This window comes from Haemorhous mexicanus, chromosome 2 (genome assembly GCF_027477595.1).
Source record: "Haemorhous mexicanus isolate bHaeMex1 chromosome 2, bHaeMex1.pri, whole genome shotgun sequence".
NCBI lineage: Eukaryota > Metazoa > Chordata > Aves > Passeriformes > Fringillidae > Haemorhous > Haemorhous mexicanus.
The window spans coordinates 26,949,930-26,965,579 of NC_082342.1; the positions used below are offsets into that span (position 1 = coordinate 26,949,930).

Sequence of the window (15,650 nt, forward strand, 5' to 3'; positions counted from 1 at the left end):
ACATTAATTGGCAAATTGTCAATCTGACCATCCAGCTCATATGAGCTGGTACCAAAGAGGTCCTTACCCTGGAAGGGCGCTGGGTGACAGAGAGAAGCTGTCAGCTGATCTGACCTCTCTAAGAAATGCTTTGCTCATTTACAAATCAGCCCAGCATTCACTTCTCTCACTACCTTTACATTTACCAGCATTGCCAGAAATACTGAAGAAAACTGAGACAAATGTGAGCTCTTGAAAGTGAAACCTTATTAGTGAGGTGTCCAGAGAGCTGAGTGCTCAGTGAACAGAGAGGCACACAAAGAATAAAGGAACAGAATTTGAAATTATAATTCCTGTCTGTGATGAGGAAAAACTTAAACATTTCTAAGCAGGAAACACAATTAGGAGGCTGATCAACTGACCATAGGTTCCCAATACTTTAGGAGATTTACATAGATGGAAGTGGGGGCAGTATATGGCCCTCTGTGTTTAGTAAGGCATTTGCTAAACAGTCCGGAGATCAATAGCAGACATTAAATTAAGCACTCTGGCATTCTTATTATTTAGTATCATTAAGCATTAAGGATGGCTGTACTGTAAACACAGGGAACAAAGAACCAAATGAAATCTTCTGTTAAAAAAAAAGAAGCCCATGAAGTTTCTGAAAATTAGACTAAAAAAAAAAAAACAAAACAAAAAAAAACACACATGCAGTGAACAGATCACGGAATTGTAATCAAAATCTCAGCAAATTCCAACTGTGTGCCTGTCAGTGTAGACTATTTCCATTACAGACTTCAGGAGACTGAATTGTGCCATTCTTGCTTAACTAGCATTAACAGTGGCCACAGCCTCAGAACTGCAAAGTAATAAGAGCTAGGAGGACAATAATTTTCCTCAGATTTTTTATTTTGACATTTCCCATTTCTGCCCTTTTTCAAAGTTTTAATTTGGTAAAGGCACTTTTCAGCCTGTCTTTCAACAGGTCACTAATAATTTGGGATGCAAGATCTCATATTTCATTTTTTGCTGCTGCTACCACTAAATATTTCATTTACCTTGAGTACAGCAGACCACTCTGCAAGGTTAATTTTTAATTTTTTTTTTCTTTTCACTATACTGTTTACAGACTTGTTTCCGTGACTCATTATTTGCATTAGGCTAGTTTGATTCTATCTGTTAAATTAAATTAATAGACTGCCTATCAAAACACTTTAATTCTTTAAGTAGCTCAGTGAGCTAACTGTACTGACTTATTTTTTTCTTGGGAATTTCCACATTTCCTATATGGAAATAACTGGGAGTCTTGGAGGTGGTATCTAGTTATAACACAAGCTTCTATATAATATTTTTTAATATTTGCAACCATGTTACACACACAAGTATAAATATATACATTTGTGGATGTACATCTGTACATGCACACATACACATAAATAAAATCACCAGAGTTTTATTCCTTGCCCCTGTCTTGGCTGTTAGTCCTTGAACTAGAAGACCAGATGCATTTTGCAGCAATTGTACATATGCACACACAGAGAATACAGGGCTAAACTCTAAACCCCTAAAGGTTTCTCTGCCTGTCTTGTGTCAGTATAGAGAGGACAAGCCTCAAAAAGGGTGATGCTTTTCCCATCTCAGCAATAAAGAGAGAAGAATCCCAGCAGAGGAAGGAGAGTGCTTGGAGACCCTGACTTTCCTCCCCTCCCTGAATCCCTCCACGAGCTAAAGTTCTGTGCTTAGAGAAAGGCCATGCTACAACCAAACCTTGGGAGCAGCTGCAGATAAGCACATGGAGGTTAATTCTTCTTTTTGCTCCATTAACCTCTGCTCCACCTTTGTGACACCTTCAAGAAGAAAGCAGGCAGACAGCGTGTCCAGGATAGCCAGGCGCGTGCCAGTGGCCAGGCAGCGCCGCAGCGGGATGGTACCTGGACAGGGCTGCCTCTGGATCCTGGGCTTCATGGGCTTTGGAGACCCGTCTGCTTTGCTCCTGCCACTTCTGCCTCAGCACTGAACACGTGCAGGATGCAAGTATTGCCCTTCTCTGCAAGGCAAGCTTCATGGCAGTGCCCTGCAGCTTTTCCCTCTGCTCTATGTTCCTCTATATAGCAGGAGACACACAGCCTTTGGCAGTGGGTGCTAACAGATGAGATAAACAGAGATGAAATAAACCTAGTGGAAAAGTCTTCTCCAGCTGTAGTGTCTCTACCTATAAATAGATATTCTCCTGCTGTCCTCCACATGCAAACACAGAGTTGAGAAATTTTTCTTGTTGTTTTCTCGTTTAGTACAAAGCAATTAAAATGCAACAACCTCTCAAAGTCTTCCTTTATTTAAAGAAAATAGGTCACGGACACAGAAGCAGTCAGTCATGGTTTGGAGTGGGCAAGCAAACAATTTTCATTTGATTGCGCCCTTGTTTTTGTAACTAGCTTTTCTGCTGTGACCTGCTATACTTACCCTGTCTGCTGTGCTAACCAGCAACATGCCTTTTTAATCTGCCTTCCTGGGGTCTGCATTTGATTACAGCATTCATGTTCTATTTAGATTCTTTTGAATCATGCCCTGTGGTGCTAGCACGAAAGGTGTTATTTATAAAATGAAATTCTGTTGTATTGCAACTTGGATTCAAAGAGGACAAGCAATATTAAATACTTACTTTATTTAATAATATCTTGGATTTATTAACTCAATTTCATTACAAGATTAGAGATGGTAACCTGGAGGGGGTTATTAACTAATAAACAGGCTTCAGGCAACTTTGCCCTATATAAAATAAAATAAAATAAAATAAAATAAAATAAAATAAAATAAAATAAAATAAAATAAAATAAAATAAAATAAAATAAAATAAAATAAAATAAAATAAAAGTACCTATATATGCATTTAAATTACTTCTGAGGGGCCCAGATACACACCTGTGGCTCAAAAGTATGGCTTTCTTGCTAAATAGTATTGCAGAGAGCTCTTGGCTGGAATCCACTAAGCTCATAGTCTGTTTAGGACAGTGAGCATCCACACTCAACAGCTACCCCAAGTGACCAACCCCCTTTAGCTGGTTGTATACCACATGGGATGAAGTCTACCACTCAGCTGTGACAGAACCGATGCAGGCTACAATTACTTCAAACCACTGTGGGCAGCCCACCAGAAAGCAGGAAACTGTGCCAACCAATCTGACCCTCCCTGACTTCCCCAGCACCTCAAGGCTCACGTTTGTGAGCTGTTGCACGGCCCTTTCTCTCCCAGCATCAGTCCTGCAAATTCCAGGGCACACCAAAGGAGAGGCTTCCCCAAAGCATCTGGGGAGACTTGCAGACAGCAGGCTGTGTCTCCAAAGAAAAGCTCCTGAGCTATTGAAAGCTTCTCTTTCCAGAAGACGAGGTGATGGAAAATTCCTGACTGTGCACACAATATGATATGAATCTATATTCTGATACTTAGCTTTTTTTTGTGGTAACTTTAACAAGATTTCAAACCAGTACATATTCTGTTCATCCAGATATGGCAGTTGAATTGAACATCAATCTCTTCCCCTGGTAAGCTGCAGCACGTTTGTCAGCACCCCAGCCTAGGGACGAAGGCAAGGTTAGGAAATTCTTTGAGGGCTGAAAGCTCCCCAGGAGTACAAGAGTACTAAGATGCAATTTTTTCTTCATTTCCTAAATAAAACTAACAAATGATAATACACTATTAAATGCCTTCTCTCTGAAACACTCTATGTCAAGAAGTAGCTTCTGTGACTTTGAACCTGTCAGGTCCACAATAAAGCCTGAGTCTGACATGGGAAAATAGCACAGTATCAATGTCACAAATACTACAGGCAGGGAATTCCCACTTGGAAGTGCATGGCTGCTAAAAGCTTTCACCCCACATCTGTTGCACATTAGCTGTGAGTCACCTGCAGTCAGCTTCATTAGACCTGAAGTGTCACTCAAATAAGACAAGCTTATTGCTAGAACAAGAGAATTCAGATTTTTAAGCATTTGATAGATTAAAAGGAAAGTGTCACGATATGTTAAATGGATATTCAAATACTTTAGGTCTCAGTTTTCATCTGCTTACAGATCATATGCCTTTACTTAAAGCTGCATGGTAGGCAGAGACCAAAAATAAAGGGCAAATTATTTTTTTCACTCATGTGGTGTTGTTCATTGCAGTGACTCAGTGAGGGATAAAATCCAGTGCATGAAGATCATGAAAAGACAGAAAGACTAATGGATTAAACCTGATCAGAAACAGATTTGAATTCAGAGCAACCTCTAAAATTCAGGGGAGAACATCTGGAGCATGGTGGTACATGGATATTCCCAAGCAGAACTGCGGTTAAGTAACAGAACTGTATAGGGAAGAGGTTAATTTGGGTCAAAAATGAAGGGAGATTGAGAAACAGATTTATGGTAAAACTTTCAAAGGCAAAAGCAATAATTGCACCCGCAAAAGGCATGTGCATCATTGCTACAAACAAAAACACATGCTTGGACTCTCTACAGGCAATCTGGCATGTGTCTCTCATTCCCTCCCTCCTCCTGACCCTGAGACCTCTCTCTCTGGAATTTTGTTCCATGAATATTCCATAATGCTACACTCAGCTCCTATTTTCAAGAAAAGTCAGCATTAGCTAATAAGTGGAAGTTCACAGCATTACTGTCAATCAGTGGTTGGTTTCCATGAGAATGGAGACAGAGCTCAACAGAAAAATAGTGAGGTTCAGGCACAAGTGATATTCTGTCTACATATGTTATGTATGTACCACTTTGAAACTACAGAACTAACTTGTTTGGCACTTCATTTATTAGCAGACTCTCAAGGGTATCTACAAAACAAGCCAAGTTTAAACAACATTCTTTTGGATCTTTTTGAAGTGAGGCAGAAACAAAATGTATTATTTGGTAAGTTAGGAATACTGCAATTTATTCTTGCTCTTACTTTCCTCACTTCTGTCTATATGCATAAAACCACCATTAAGAAAAAGACTAAAGCTTTTTCTTTTTTTGAGCTGCCCTTTTTTTTTTTTTTAAATTTCTCCCACCAGGTCTCAAAGAATAACAATTTGTGAGAGAAATTTCTAACTGATTCTGTGGATTATAAAGGGAAAATATCTCTGTTTTGATAAAAGTATGCTACTATTCCTGAATTGATATAGTCTGTTTACAATAAACATACCAGGCAATATGATGCAAGGGCACAGGGTAGAAATTTACACAGGCACATTTATCTTCTACTATTTTTACCCACTCATCAAAGTTTCTGGCATATTCTCCCCTAGAACTAAACAAAGTAAACAATGTAAGAAAATAAGGAAGTCAGTTATTTCCTTTCTTAGGCAACCAAAACTGAGAAATCCTATAAAATATAGATGCATTTCTAAATTTCAAATGTCATTAAAATTTCATACAATTAGGTTAATAGCTTTATAAGGAAGTGCTTTGAAAAGAAGGTAGCTTCATAACTTTAACACAAAGAAGGATTCAGTTTTAAAATACATGCCAAATTTAAGCCTATTTAGATAAAAGCCCTTGGTCTTACTTCTGATTAAATAAATGGAAAATGAGCTCATAGGTGATGGGAGAGAAACAAACCCAAACTAGCTGACAAATACAGTTGAAAACTCTAATTCTATTCAGTTGTTTTAGTGTGACTGATCTCAAGAAGAATGAAGCAGTTCTGCTGGAACAGACAGTCTGAGTAGTGGATGGAAAAACATGAAGAGACTCTGGGGAGAAAACGTCACTTGGGTGAAGCCTGTACAAGCTAGAAATCACTTGGCCTCTTCAAGACCCATCAAGACAGCAGAAGGATAAATGAAATGCCATTTTTATGCATTCTTCCAAGTGCCCACTCTCTCTTCATTTTCTTCAACCAAGAATCTCTGCATGTATCTACCTAAAGAAAAAATTATCTTCTTTTCCTTAATGAAAATCTAAGAAATTCATGGCGCACATCTGTTTCAAAGGCAAACAAGAATCACACGATGGCCACACAGTGGGGGAATGTTCTCCTCTTGAGATTCTCTCTTTTTGCCCCTGTGAGGTCAGCCTTTGAAGCACACTCACATAGCTCTAAATTATAATGTAAGGATTCTTTAATCAACCAGACACTAATATAAAACTGGTGCTTGATTTCTATACTGGGATTCAAGTGCGCACTGTAGGAAACTGAAGGACCTGGGCCCAGCTCAGTCATGCTCCCTGTTGTGCAGTATCCAGTGAAACCACAATTTCAAATTTTTATTCTAGCATGTTTTCAATCAGCATTCTGTGGAAGGACTAGGCCCATTACAGCCATATTACATGGTAGAACAAACCAGCCTGACTCCAGGCAAAGGCTTCATCCTCCCTGTATCTCAGTTTCCCTGAGTGTCAGGCTGGAAGAGTCATTCTTTTTCACTTAATAGGGATGTCTTGGGAATTGCCTACTTAACATATAGATAAAAAAAGGCTCTGAAAGGCAAACTACAGTGGGGCTGAGTGAGTAGGCTTGCTGCAGGAACATGGCTGTTGCCAGCAGGCAGCAGGTAGCACAGATCTCATGAAAGATCACTCGTCGATTTTAAGTTACGTTCATTTTTGTGCCTGTTCCGTAGGCCCCCAGAGATTAAATACAGCTGAGTGCTATTATACAGTTAGCTCCAGTGAATGAAAAATATACTCTTTTAGCAGTTTTATTCCTTTATCAATTACTACTTTAAGAGACTTGTACTGTATTATTTTATATTGGCCAGTTGTAAAAATAATTTATTCCCTGAAGAGTTTTATTCCTTTAACATTTCAAATTTTTTGTTCGATGTTTAGCACGTGACCATTTTTGACAAAGAATAAAAGGAATATGTTATTAAAGGAGCGAATATAGCTCCTTTTCTTATGTACATTTTGACCATTTTTAAAATAAAAGATCTGAAGAGGATTTCCAGTAATGCAGAAAATCCAGTAAGATTTTTCTGTTTTCAGGTTTCTTTGCATTACTGCATTATCACCTTGGGGGGGAAAAGATGGAAATCCTGTCCAGATTTCTGGTAAAGTACCAGACCTGTTGAGGATCAAGTCCCCTTTCCTCCTTTCTTCTAGGTACCTCTTTTTTTTAAGCTTGCTCCCACCAATGTGTGAATAGAATAGAGATGAGTTCTTTACAGACTTGAAACCCTGTAGAAGAGCCATTGGGATGAAAACCCATCAAGTGAGCATAGAGAGCCACTACAGAACTAACAGGAAAGCACGCTTGAACACTATTCAATGACTGACACTGCCAGGTAGCTCTGTGACTTAGTTTTCTCTCAGAGTGGCTCAAACCACAATGAAAAGAGCTGTTGTGATGAGGAAGATGCCCAGCTGGATTGAAAGGGTAAACCTCTGTTTCATTTGAGAACATGGTATCATGGAGGCAGGAACCCAGAGCAGTCTCCAGCTCAGCAGAGCAGTGTGACATCCCAGAACACTGTGACATCAGTACACGTGCCTCAGTTGTGGTCATTCACATTGCAGTCAATCAAGGATGAAGCCATCTGGGATGAAGTTCATCTAAGGATGAAGACCAGAATGCACAGGGTGCGCAACAGAGCAGAGCTGGTGTCTGAGCACAGCTGAAATAGAACTAAGCTTTTGTGGAGACAGTGTTGCACAGCCTCATAAAACCTCTGCTGCTCAGCAGAAGATGTTGATTTCCTTGCCAATTCATAATTCAGATCAGATGAAGGATTTCCTGAGGTTCGCAAGCCCTGTTAACGTTGGGGAGCCCGGCTCAGAGTAACCCTGGAGCTGTTAAAGTGAAAACATGCTGTATACAAGGTTTTGTACAACTTCAGTGCAAACCCTGGAGGCCCTGAAGACTCACCTGAGTTTCACTTTAGGCTACTAAACTCAAACAAACTGTGGGAGAAAAGACCGGCAAAGCTCATAGCCAGCATCTTTCATCAGCAGTTCACAAAACAGTTTACAAAGGGATTTCCTATTTTATGAGGCCAAAGCCACTACAGTGTGGATGAACACCTTGTTCTCATGGAGCATACCAGCAGCAGAGCAGGGACAGAACTTGAGTTACTTGTGGTCTAGGCCACCATATTTCCCACAGGACACAATGCCTGAAACAAATGAATACTACAAGTTAGCAGCAAAGTTTTGTACAACTCTAATCAGCAGCCACAGAACACCAGTTCTCCATAAACATCTGCTCAGTTATATAAGTTTATTCACTTGATGAGGATGAAAAGAAGTCCTTCACTAACTGGAATGACTTGTGTCAATCTTTAGCCCTTTAAAACATTGACTAATTTTAGATTTTCTGTGGCTAAATACATTTGTAAACTATTAAAACAGTCTCCTGGTACATGGAAAACATATGGTTCCAACAGTGTTATTCCTTCATGAAGGCCTGTTTCTTCAAAGTTTCCTTTAGTTGTACGCTAAGCTTGTTTGTTGTTCAGAATTCCTGTTTTTATAACTATTTCTCTCCTTTCCACAGCTAGTTACTGGAATGATATGTATGTGCATGAGTACATACATATATTAAAGACACATACTTTTATTGACTGAAGATGTAATGATACTGTTCCAGTCAGAAAAGAGTATAAAAGATGCATATCCCCAGGAACCCATTTTCTCTCATAGCTGGTGCACTGCAAGTTTTCAGGGAGGAAATGCTGCTCATCGTTTTAATTCCTCACACATTTGATGAATACATTAAAAAATGGGGAAGAAGACAGCCTTCATGGGCCAAGATCTACAAATCCATTCAGAAAGAATCCCTACATTTTATTGAGGCTACAGTCTACTAATGAAGAATGTCCATTGTTTCCTTCATCACTCCTAAAATATTAAGCTATAGTTGCTCCCTGTTTTAACTGTTTTTCCTGGGACAATTTTCCATGTGAGGCTGTGATTACCATGTTTGACTCACTCTATAGCCACCCTGCAATTGCCTTCCCCCTCTGGCCTGACCACAGCAAACCTTCACTGCTCTTATCACCTGTTGGTTTGTGAGCTTGAAGGAAGCCACTTCTCTTGGGCACTGGCCTGGCACTGCAGACTGCTGTTGGGTAAGCTGGTAATATTAACCTTATTTTGCACTTCATGGTTGGAAGGGAAAAGTATAGCAAACAAGACCAGGCTAGTGTGAAGTGGGAAACAGTCATCCTTAACCAATGCTTGGAGCAGGCTGCAAACCTAGGAACTCCACGAATTCCATCAGCCTTTGGAGGAGAAAAATTAAGTAGGAAACCATTTCTCAGCACCCAAGCGGGCTACAGTGAGCACCACTCATCCAATTTTGAAGAACAGTTGCCTAACACCAGGCCTGAATACATGAGAGGAGGACAAGAACAATGTAACTTATGTAAGAGCAAAATGCCTGCTTTAAAGACATGGAGATCTGTGTCTCTTGGAAACAAGCTAGACCTATAGTGACAAATTAGGGAAAATAGCTGAGAGAAGTGAGTAAACAGGATGGAGCAGAAACAGAATTGGAAAAGGTATGGCAATAGAAATGCAGGATATAAGTTTGGTACTGGATTCTATTGCTAGATGAGGAAAAACAAAAGCCAAACAAGTCCATAAAATAATTTCAGATATTAACTGCATTGCTTAATGAACTTCTGCAACATGCTCACATTATGAGTGCAGAACAGTAATCTATAAAATAGATCTAAAAACTTTTTTAAAGGTGTTGTTTTTCCCTTGCATTTTACTGCTCTTAAAATCAAATTTTGTTTTTCTGTGTGAATTTATGCTGCCAAGGTTAGGACTGACTGATGTGCACACATCATGCTTGAACAAAGAAATCTAGAATATTGCTCATGCAAAAGTGTGGATGCAACTTCAGAGGTCAGAGAGAAAACATTTGTCCGCGGAATCAGCATTAATAAATTAATAGATTTATGGCTCAAACAGTTTGCCCAAGTAGCACTGTTTTACCTCCAAGCCACAGACTTTCACTTGGCTATGTACACATTCAATCCACAAGGCAAGAAGAGTCTTTGAATTGTGAAAGCAAAAGGGAAAAAATTGGTAAGAGAGAGACCAAGGAAATGAGAACTAGACCTGGCATGTGAGAATAATTGTCAGCTAAGAGGAAGTAATGTAGGGAGAGAAACACTTGAAAGAATAGGTGCCTGTACACTGACTGGAGGTACTTTCAAAAGATCTAATAAATCTGTAATGCAAATATAGAGAAGACAGCATTAAGATAACAAGGGAGTAAGGATATATAAAGATAGATTCCCTTTATGCCTAAAAATGACCAAGGACATGGTAACTATCATACATACTTTTTAAGTGAGCACATCTAAACTATCATGTTTGAATTCTGACCTCTTGCTTGATGTAAAATTAAGTTTCAAAAATGGGAAAAGAAAAAAATGAACTTGGCCTCCCAATGGGATGCTAAAAGAAGTGCTGCTTGCTCTATTTGTCCATGCACCTTTTTTACCACTCCTGCTAGAACAGCGTGAAGGACAATTACTTCAAGTGTAATGAAATGAGTGCCCTAATGTGAACATTTCTCAACAGGAGATCCATGACGCCTTGACAAACTGAAATGCCAGAACCCTCTGCCATCACTGCTCTATCTGGAAACTGCCCTCAAATATTTGAGACATTCCTGGAATTAATAAATAAGTGCTGATTTGGCCTGGCTGGTTGCTGCCTGGTATCCCTGGCTGGCACTGCCTTACAATGGATGGCATTGTTTGGTTGCAGCAATTCTTTTGCTTTTCTTCTTAAATTTCCCAGTGCCAGCAACAGGAAGACTGATTAATTTCAACTAATGTGACTGTTGAATCAAAGATATGACTCATTTTAAGGAAGCTTTTGTTGGATGCTCAGTCTATCACACCATGCATACTTTAGATTATTCGGCTATGTGGACAATATGATCAGGCAGACACAACTGGTTTTGTTGAACTCAGGTACACATTACTTTTGTACTGAAAAGCTGGACATGAACAAAAGTTATGGTGCAGCCATGTAAAGTCTATAACCAATTCTTTCTGTGCTGTCTGGAAAGACATGCATAGTATACAGTGTGTTGAGTTTATCCCAAAACAACAAAAAGCAAGTAAAAGGAAAAAAAAAAAATGTTTGTCAGCCTCAAGTCAGTGAAGCTGTAGTACTCAGAATTTGCTTTATGCAATATGCATAAATGTCAGGTCACAATGCAAAAACTGGGAAACGAAAAGAGAGTATTTTCTCTTGTTATGCTTTTGTGCCATGGAGCAGCCCATAACACATCAGTTAACTTGGGGCTCCTTGCTGGACTAAACAGAATAATGCATTTCAAACGTTTCTTTAATGAATAAAACTAAATGTAATACTATAGACATTGTCTCTATTTTTTGAAGCTTACATATACACAGCTAAGCTTCAGGGGAAGTTCATCAAAATGCCTTTAGAAAACACTTGTCTAGGATCATACTGTTTGCTCTTCTATCTGTGCATTTTCATAACCAGCTTTCATTTGCAAAAATGCTTCCAAATGTTAGTTATTCAAGACTCACAATGGCTGAAATGGAAAAACGGTGGTAAAGGGCCATTGTGATCTACTCAAGGCCACAAAAAAACCCCAGAAAATTTTCTTGTATCTGAAACATGCTTTCATTATTATAGAAATAACTGCTCGGATCACCCACACTTCTGTAAGAAAAATACAGTCCTGATCCTCTGATTCAGTATGAGATAGATAAATATAACATTCATGGTCCTTTTGATACATGTAACATGCATAGTCCTTTTATAGAGAAGAAAGGAGGACTGCTCTGGGTATCCAAATTACCTTCAAGCCTTCACTACCAGGTAATTTGACTTGAAGCTGAAAAATACATGCATAAAGTCTCCTGAATAAAATGGGAATATATGGGGGCAGATGCTCCATTTAGCCCAGTCCTCTCTCTCCAATGGAGGTCAAGACTAATCATCTAGAAGAGAATGTATAAAACAAGAGCAAGCCTCTTATCATACCTCCCAGAATATTCTCCTTCTCTTCAGGAGATAACAGGGAATTTCAAAATAGAGAGAAACAAACAAATATTTAAACAGTCCATAAATATGGAAGATTATCCTACATTAAAACCTGTGTCCATGTCAAGCAATGTCAGCTCAGGGGAAACCCAAGAGGAAAGCTCAAATCAGAAATAAGAAGACCTGTTTTTTTTCTGACTATAGACAAGTGTGGCAATGTTGGGTAGTATTCAACCCCCTTATTTAAGCTATCTGTAAAATAAAATCTGCATGTAGACAAGAACCTGTAAAGAGAAGTCAGTTCTATCATAACAGGACTATGAAAGGAGGAGAATAATTAACCCTGGGCCAATTTATCTTCATTTATTTTAGAGAAAAATCTAAAATTCTGGCTTTCAGATTTTTAAAAGTAAGCAGGAAGGATTTTTGCCCTTAGCTGCAACTTTGACCCTGTCAGCTAAAAAAATTGCTACAGGTTAGACCCGAAGGCTGAATTCCTGAACTTCAGAGCTTGGAGGAAGTTTAAATCCCAACTCACACCAAACTTGACAGACTTTTCCTGTACACACATGCTCCTGTTTTCCTGCAGGGGAGATGTGTGTTGGGGGAATTCCTCTACTACTTTTCTGCTGTAAACTGGTACTCTTTTTTACCTTCTCATCTGATGGCATTCTCAGTATACAGATGGGAAGGCTCAAACATTTGGGATCCCTTCCTCTATAGCCACAGAAAAGATTTATGTATGAATCCCATTAATATTAGCAGAAATATTGTGAAGAAATCTGCACTAAGAAGAGAAAATTACTCTGAGTTAAAAAAAAAAAAAATTCAAAGCTCTGACATCTAGGAACCCCTGTCACAAAGACAAAGAAAGAAGTAAGGAATGCAGGACAACTTATTTGCCCAAGTGCAGGATATCTAGTGTGATAAACTCAAGTTACCTTGATTCAGAAGCAGAAACTGTAACAAGTTAAACATTTTCAAGATAGTTTCACTTTTGTTTATTATTGGTTTGAATATTCAAAAAACCAAAACTGGAATAACTGACACATATTCACACAGGAAGGAAAGCAACCCAATTCCATTCATTGTTTTAAATTCAACAGAAAGTAATGTTATTCCCACTAGCAGAAATGGATCATGAAGCTACTCCTCAGCTTGTTCAATCTCTGCTGCACTCAAAAGAGAGATACAGAAAGGATCCCTAGGCATACTTTCCTGTTTTTCTCATTCCACCTGGAAAAGGAGGCTGAGCCTGTACACAAGTTACTCCCAGTACCTCCAAAGGCACTGCCTATGGGGTTCTGCAGTGAATTGTCTGCCTACAGGGAAACCTTATGAGAGGCTTTTAACAGATTCCTGCAAGAAGAATTAAACAGTTCTTCAGAGAGCAGATGGAAGGAGAAAAAAAAAACATTTTTCCATTGCCGGCACCTGCTCTAACCTCATATAACTAGATGATTATAGCATTCCTGTCTTAAATCATTCTCAAAAGGCGACCAAGTTTAAACTTTACAAACCTCAAACCCTAATTTAACCAAATAAAATACTACTCAACCTCGTCGAATGCTTTATACAAATTCCTAAATAAAGGAGGTAGAGTTCTTCTCAAGTGAGACATCATATTTATTTTGACTTTAGACCTAACTCAAATCTTGCAACCCTGTGAATAAGAAAAAAAGAAAAATAAAAGTATTTCAAGTGTGCTTGCCAGATTCCAGCCTGGGTACATACAATTTCTTCATTTCAGCCCGTTCCGCAGTTTTAACAGTCTAAGTTTTCTCCCTCTATACTTAAGGTTAGTAATGCTCTTGTTTCTTATTCCAAAAAGGGTCCTGGTTTTTTGAAGCAGATGATAAGATTCCTGTGCAGTTTCTTTAAAAATTTAAACCTCTGATTATGAAAACATGCAGTCATATACTTAGCTTACAGCTGGTTAGCTATTCCCCTGAATTTTTAGTCCTACAGGACTAGTCACACACTTAAATAACAAGCAGTTAGAAGTATTCACAAGAGTTTATAAGTTCCATTAGAATTGTTTCAGGTAGACAAACCTACCAGAATTCAAAATACTAATGCCAGGATTTATATTTCTGTCACTGATCAGAAAATATAACAAATATATATAACATAAAATGCATATGTAAGGTAAATATTTCAATGTTTACAAATGCAATTCCCAGTAGAACTGAGACATCTCAATATCAGTGACAGTCTCAAATTCCAGAAAAAACCAAATCTTTCTGAGCCATTACATACTGCAAATTGCAGTGCCCATCATAGAATTTTTATAATTCTTACTGGTAGCTTTTCAAGTTGTCACTACTTTTTCCATTAAAAAATAAAAAGTATTATTGATCAGAACATCTATTTTGTTTTACATCCTTTTTAAACAAGAACATAGACTATTTTTCATAGTACTCAGCCTAGAGGTAACCTACATGTACAGCCCAGCCCATGGCATACAGGTGCTACTGGAAGCATTTCCACTTAGATAAATGGTTTTTGTTGCAGACTTCTTGGGAAAGTTCCTGGAGCTGTAACAATAATTGCAGTGAAGTCAATGAAAGTTCTGGGTGTGCCATTAAATGAGAAAGAAATAGGTCCACACAGGCTTGTACAAATTAGAAATAGTCTAAACAGACTGCAAATCTCCTGCTGATACTTGAATTTGGATTTTTAAACCAGAAATTCCTTCATCTGCTTTTCACTTAGCAACATCTTCATTTTATCCTGCCTTTCACTCAGAAATCTGGTCATATACAAGGTCAAAACCAGGAACATAAAAATCTAGCATTAAATCCTGAGGCACTACTTGCTTGTTTTTTGGTCAAAATCCCTGCTGAGATCTATAAAGAGTATGGACTAAAAAAAGCTGCTGAGAATTTATCAAACTCAAAAAACGGATGGCACATTACAACACAGTCCTGAGACAGTCCACCCAAACCGGGAGAAGTGACATGCAAAAGGATTTCTTCCATGACCTGCCAAATGCGCTTTGACCTCTTTTTAGCAATTTCCTTAGGCCTTTTGCTGGAATTCAAACGAGCTCTCAAGTCCATTGTAAAAAATGGAGACACCTTGCAGTGTTCCAGTTTTGAATCTCAGGAAGACACCTGTGCACCTAAACCATTCTCCTCACTCAGCCAAATGCTTTGTCCAGTAAAATGATACAAAAGGACTGATTTGACAGGATAGGCACTGCATTCTACTGCTGAAATTATGTATTGCTAAACATCCATAGATAACGTGCTCGTTACTTATTTCCTTTAATTTCTGTGAATGATACCTTTATGAAAAGGTATAATTCACAGAAATTATTTTATGTCCCAACAAGGTATTAAAGTAGGCATCCTCTCCGAAGCTGCACAGTAAGAACATCACAACATTTTGTTGATTGGTACACTGCACTTCACATTAGATGCCACAAAAAAAGTCCAGGCTGAAAAACACTTGTGGGGACAGTGGATCCCAAAAAACAAGTACTTTAGAAAAAAAAAAATCAGCTGCTACCGGATGAATATATAATATATATACACTGAATAAATATATTAATGATATACACTGATTTATATATATACACTGAAAGGTTAGATGGTACGGTCTCTAGTCTGTCATGGAGTATGCATGAAGGGGTTCTATTGTTTACACACAGGAAGCAAAAAAGCACATTTTGCTCTTTGTATAGTCTTACATAAACTTCATAATGTCAGGGACAATAT

General features: G+C 38.5%; 1 protein-coding gene across 17 annotated transcripts in view; it reads right to left on the reverse strand.

The window, feature by feature from the left end:
• The window catches only part of ZBTB20 (zinc finger and BTB domain containing 20), a 448,287-nt gene that overhangs the window by 185,796 nt on the left and 246,841 nt on the right, over positions 1-15,650 (reverse strand). The gene's annotated exons all lie outside the window — the stretch shown is intronic.